At 48.2% G+C, this 6,556-nt stretch overlaps 1 non-coding gene across 1 annotated transcript; it reads left to right on the forward strand.

The window, feature by feature from the left end:
* Positions 1–1,838: 1,838 nt before the first annotated feature.
* On the forward strand, positions 1,839–1,912 carry TRNAT-AGU (transfer RNA threonine (anticodon AGU)). Its single transcript has one exon. It is a non-coding gene; the product is annotated as a tRNA-Thr (tRNA).
* Positions 1,913–6,556: the final 4,644 nt, after the last annotated feature.

Here is a 6,556-nt window from a genome sequence, read left to right on the forward strand (position 1 = left end):
ATATAGTTTACATAATTATGCCGGTTCCGATGTACGGAGCCATAAACAGTGGACAAGGAAACGACGTGTTAAAGCGTGTTAAGAAAATGGAGGTGCAGCGAAGCGCTAAATCCTTCTTCTTAAAGTTGCACACCGGAACTTTACCGGTACGGGCCTTTTTACAAGAGAGGGGTTTTTATTTACCTTGGGCAGGAAACTGCTTTATATGTAAACAGCTCGAAACAATTGCCCATGCTTTTTTTGCGTTGTTGGGCACGTTTTTTTTTTTTGTGGACGTTCTTTAAAGAACACTACAGAAGGAATTGCCTTTAAGTCCATTAGGTATTAGATATTATTCGGTTGAAAATCAGGACGGGATGCCTTTGGGCTTAATTATGCTAATGGGCCTCTACTGTTTATGAAGGGCTGCAATGGCCGGTTTTATTGTGAGCCTGACAGGCGGCCTGCGCGGCTGCTCTTGCGTGAAGGTATTTCAAAGTTCATTTATGTGATTAGAGATCAAGAATGTCCTCCGGATCGGCTGGCGAGGATTGAGCCCCTCGCCACATTAAAGGAATTTTAAACGTGACATGGTCAGCCACAATGTGACTGACCGCACAATATGCATGCGCACAAACTTGAAAGTGTGTTCGTGTTTATTAATGTATCACTTACTACACCTACTAAAATGATATTATTTGTGTTTGCTACGTGAAAGTTCCGGCAATAAAGAAAAAAAAGGAAGTCGGTGTTGTGGCCTAATTGCCTAAAGTGGCTATATAGTAATCAGGAGATCGGGAGTTAGAATCTCACCTGTGTCTTGGTGTACATATTTTCCGTTTTCTTTTATCGCCCGCATTTGCATTTTGCACGACTTTCTGCTTACACCTGCATTACTTTTGGTCGCTAGATATATTCTCTTTGTTCTTTACAATTTGAGTGTGACCGCCATTAACAATGGCGTTTTTGACACTGACACTATGGGTTCTTTCAGTTGAAGCATCCGTCTACAAACAGTTGATTGTTTAGGACATGCGAAACGGTGAGCCCGATTTAAACAAATACGCTTCTCGAAGCGCTTCACGTAGGCTGGTTTAGACAACCATTAAAGCATTATACTTGCAGGCCATTTCCGTATGATTGGTGACAATCTCAAAACGTAGTCACGTAAATGATTAAAACAGAAACTTGTCTGTATGCGCCTTCAGAGCTGGGTAAAGTGTTCGGTTTAAGGAAGCATGGCGGTTCAAACAAGACAAAAAGTACACACACACACACACACACACACACACACACACACACACACACACACACACACACACACACACACACACACACACACACACACACACACACACACACACACGCACGCACACACACACACACACACACACACACACACACACACACACACACAGATATATATATATATATATATAAATAACACGCACAACCGCACCTGCGGGCGCACAAAAACCTGACGAGCTGGCCTGACATTGACGAAACCCTTTTATAGGTATCGCCGATAACGACTACATTTGTCAGCGTAATGATACTTATGGACGGACGGACAGAAAGAAGGAAGAAACAAGGCAAATTGAAATTTAAAGCATTTAACGGCTGTTGGATTAAAAAAAACATTATCTGGATTCCAGGTAGGGATCGATGCCTCCTTCCTTGAAGAAGAGGTGCCCGTGTTATGCTCGGCACCGCATGACAATACATATTGCACCAAACAGGTTTTGTGAGCGCTCCGCACTGCTACGTGACGCTCATACTAGGCTATTTGGGGGATTGCACCAATAGCCACTTACCCAATTATGCCAGGAACCTAAACTGGGGCATCGTAGCGAATCGTCGGCGCCGTGGCTAAGTTGGTTAAAGCGCCTGTCTAGTAAACAGGAGATCGTGAGTTCGAATCTCACCGGTGCCTGGCTGTGCATTCCTTATGGTTTCTTTTTACCGCGAGGATTTGTTTTTGCACAACGTTATACTTGCACCTGCATTCCTGTAGGGCGCCAGAAATATTCGCTTTCTTTTGCATTGTGAGTGTGATCGGGATTAACAATGGCGTTTCTGACACTGAACAGGAAACCGCTGTTTCGAAAGACAGAAAAAAGAAAGCTGCAGCTTCCTAGAGCAGCGCTCACCGAAGGGATGGTGTGTCTGGCGTTGTAAAAATATCAGTTTCATTTCCGCGCCTAATGAAGCACCTTTTTTTTAATGCGAGGATAAATGCCTCAGGGCATACAAGGGTATGGGATGGGGGTGAATAAGGATGATTAAATGAATGAAAAAAGATTTGCTGACTTAATAAAGTCCAAGAGGGATCGATAATGCGGTCCCTGCGTTCAAACAGTGTAATGGCTCAGATTATGCGGCGAGAGTCACGCTGCTGCGAAGTGCTGGAGCCTTGTCGGTTTCAGTGCATGGCAAACCCACAGCAGGTGGTGGATGTCGGCTTCAACATTTCGCGACTTGCAGAGTGGACACTCAGGACAAAGATATAGCGGGCGAAAGTGCGGCCACTTCCTAGTCACGGCAGGAGTGAGGGCTACCCCGACCAGGATCCTTCGAAGCGCAACCTCCTCTGCACGGGTAAGACCGCGGGGGAGGTTTACAGCACACGGAGGTATGAGATCACGTGTGCGGCGCCGGAGGTGCTCCTTTCTTGTTAAAAGGAGGGTGGCATCATCTAGGTGAAAGAGTTGAGGCAGTGACGATGGAGAGGTCGCTAGACGGGTCGCAGAATCCGCACGGCTTTGGAAGCTTAGAAGGTCGCGTGGGATCCACTCGACAGATATTGGCCGCGGGATGCGTGCCGCCAGAAGATGGATCTGTTGGCATATGTCAGGGCTGTGACTGACGCGTCGCAGAAGCCGCGTCGCCTGGAGGGCATCAGTGCGGATGAAGATGCGGGCCGTAGGGACCATAGGAAAGGCGGCCACAGAGCACAACGCTTCTCGGACAGCAAGGAGCTCAGCACAAAAGGAGGAAGGAGGTTCTTGGACTTGAAACCGGGTCGTCTTATTAAGGGCAAGTGCGCATGGGCAATAAATTGCAGTGGTTGTTTCACAGCCTTTAATGCTTGCATCAACGTAAAGGACAATGGAGCCAAGCAGCAGGTGGGCATCTTGAGCTACAATTCGGTCACGAAGCGACGCCGCCGCGTGAGTTGATGTCGGGCGATGTATATCAGTTGGCTTGTTATCACTCAGCTGTACAAAACTCCAGGGAGGAAGAACTGGCGATGGTGGTGGTAGAAGCGAGTTCGAGAAAGCGTAAGCCCTGAGAGCACACGCTGCGTGTGAAAGGCTGGTCTTAAGCTTGCGAGCATCACGTCGCTGCTGCACCAGCTCATCTAGTGTGTCGAGCTGTGCATTTTCTTGGAGAGCCACGATCGGGGTGATGCGGTGAGGGCAAGTGATGACCCTCATTGCCTCACAATTAACAGCCTCAAGGCGATGCCATTGTGCCCTCGTCAAATGCTGGAATTGGGCTTGATAAATAAGGCGTGGTTGCACTACCGCCTTCACCAATTGTCGCGCAACATATAAGCGGGCGCCGCCCATTTTAGGAGCAATGCGCCTAATCAGACCCAACGTCTGAATTGCCTGCTCTTTAGCGCTGGAGAGCCAAGCAGTTCCGGTTCCCCACTCGTGTACCATCAGACCCAGGATTTTTATAGTTGAACATTGTTGAAGAGGGGTTCCGGATAGATGAAGACGAATGGGTGTTGCAGATAGTTTGCGCCGGCCACAGCGATTGGCGACTGACATGTAAGCGGATTTGCTGACGGAAAGCCTAAGGCCGACCGAAGAGGCGTAAGTCGCCGTGATATCTAAAGCTGATTGAAGGGCAGCGGCTTGAGTCTGCAGGTCGTGATGAGTGCTCCATACCGTGATGTCATCAGCGTACAACAAGAACTTTATGTCGGGTACATCGTGCAAGCGCCTTGCAAGCGGGATGAAAGCAATATTGAATAATGTGGGAGATAATACAGATCCCTGAGGTACGCCACGACGAGGGACAAATGAGCCGACGGCGTCACCACTGAGGCGAATTGCAAAATGTCGGTCTCCAAGGAAAGATTTGACAAAATTCCGTACTCTAGGGGGAAAATGCAGCATGTCAATTGAAGCCAAGATGGCAGCATGACTGATGTTATTATACGCCTTTTCGACGTCCATAGCGAGGACAGTAGGGACACTGTGGCTACGAGTTGACGATAAAACCGAGGAAGCCAAGACAGCCAGCCCATCTTCAGTACCTATGGATGGACGGAAGCCAATTTGAGCAGGGTGGTAGAAACCGTGGTGCTCTAGCCACTACGACATTCGTGTGGCTAGCATTTTCTCAGCAAGCTTGCACAACGTTGACGTTAGGGAAATGGGTCGGAAGTTGCCAAGGTCTGTCGGCGGCTTGCTTGGTTTCGGAATCGGGATCACAATAGCTGACTTCCAGCCTGGAGGGACAACGCCATCTAGCCATACCTTGTTAATGGTGTCGAGGAGTTGAGGCAGCAAAGCGGAACTCAGGTTCTTGTAGGCCTCATAAGTAATAGAGTCTGGACCTAGTGCTGTCTTGCGACTGGTACCATCTATCGCTGCAAGCAACTCAAGCATGGTGAAAGAGCTTGCAATCCCCTCGGAGTCTGCTGTAGATGGTAACCTGTCGATATGTGTCGGAATGCCTGCCAAGGGAGCACCCTTGGCTGTTTGAGGCAACACGTTACTGCGGGAAAAACTTCCGGGCTGCTTCTCTGGCGAAATCATCCGGCGACAAGCCAGCAGCGAAGCAGGCTGTGGCTGCCGCGTCTGGACGGCGGCCACCGTGTTCCATGGCATGGAAGGTTCGCCAGAGAGAAACATTCGATGTCTTGGATTAAAACTGCTCACACCACGTATGCCAGTGTCTCCGCGAGAGGTCGCGTTCATATCTGCGGGTCTTAGCAGTAAGGAAATTCAGTCTTGTATAATAAAGCACTTCAATGTTGTCTCCCACAGAAGGCTACCTTACCTTTTACAGGCTATTTTACAGCACTACTTCTTATAAAGGGACAAAAGAGTAGAGGCAGAAGCACCGCTACCAATTCATGCCTGTGGCTAAATTTGGCTACATTTTAAATATTCGCTCTTCATAAAATTGTTTCAATTAGATGAAGAAGCATTCTAGGCGCACATTTCTATTTGATCTCGGGTAATGACAAATCCATTTATTTATTTCTTGGAGACAACGACTTCGCTAGCCTAGACCATATGGTCTGACGTTACCCCACGTTGCGAGGCACAGAACAAATCAAGGAGGACAATTTGTTCTCTGCTATCAAGAGCCCCGATGCCGTGGCGCACCTATGGGCTGTCCAGAGGGCCCACGATGGGGTGGTCGGGCATGGCCTGACTGTCCCATCGTGCGAGCGGCTCGCAGCCCGCTGAATCGCGTACCTCAGGACTTTCATTAAAGGTTTACATCCATCCATGCATTGGAAACAACGTGCTTACTTAATATTTCAGATCAACTTGGAGCCCACAGAATATGTGTATCTGCCTGGCATTTTCTGAATATGTTCGTCAAAGTACAGCGATTTGATGTCTACTAGTGCATGTAAGGCAAAACGGCGTCAAAATGACGCTCAGAAAGAAAAATCCCGGCCTATTTTTGTTAAGCTATGGACGAAGCAGTAATAAATTTTTGGCATAAATTGCGCAAGAAGGCTCGAACTATACCCATATGCGTTCGTCCTAAGAGCGCGTTAACAAAACCGTTGTGGGATGTGCGACTTTTGAATACATATACTGTCCCGTGGTAGTGACGGTGAAGAAAGCAGCCAAACTGAGAAAGACGAAACTAGCGTTTTATTGGGCGAACTTGTGCCCTCAAAAACAGGCTACACTCAAAGAACGGTGACAGAGGCGAACACAGTTGGCGATCGTCGAAAATCTGATCAGCGGATCAAGCACGTCGGCTTTTATAGATGAGTCGTCGAATGTTCCAGAGTAAGGCTACGTTCACACTTGGGAAACCGCAAGCGGACGGAAAAGCCAAAGCGGCCGGATAATATTTTTCGCGCATGTACGAAACGTTCACATTTGTTTCGCCACTGCAGCGGAAACCACTTCCGCTTTCGCCCACATCTATCGACAAACGTATGCAAACTAGATCTAGTTTGCGTACGTTTGTCCGCGTGGTGGCACTGTTCATCAAGCTATTTCAAGACATACGTTTATTCATTGATCCATCAGTTACTAAAAGCTATCGTTTCGCGCAACTGCGTCTGTCGTCTGCAGCTTTAGTTTAGTCAGCAATGGACGAGGAAGAGGAAGTAACTATGATACTTCTGGTCAGTTGCTTTCTGTCAAGGGGCAATGAAGAACGGAAAAAGCGGCCAGCTCGGAAGCGGCGATGGTGGGTTCGTCCTGCTTTGCAGAAGCGAGAGATGTTGGGCCACGCCAACGCTTTGTTGCCGCACCTCAGATCACGCGGCGTTGAGTACTACCGCGAGTAAGTATTGTTGACACTTCGTTGTTTCGTCTTGTTGAATGCTCACACTGCTTTCTTTTTTGCTAGCTATTTAAGG

This window comes from Dermacentor variabilis, chromosome 6 (genome assembly GCF_050947875.1).
Source record: "Dermacentor variabilis isolate Ectoservices chromosome 6, ASM5094787v1, whole genome shotgun sequence".
Lineage (NCBI taxonomy): Eukaryota > Metazoa > Arthropoda > Arachnida > Ixodida > Ixodidae > Dermacentor > Dermacentor variabilis.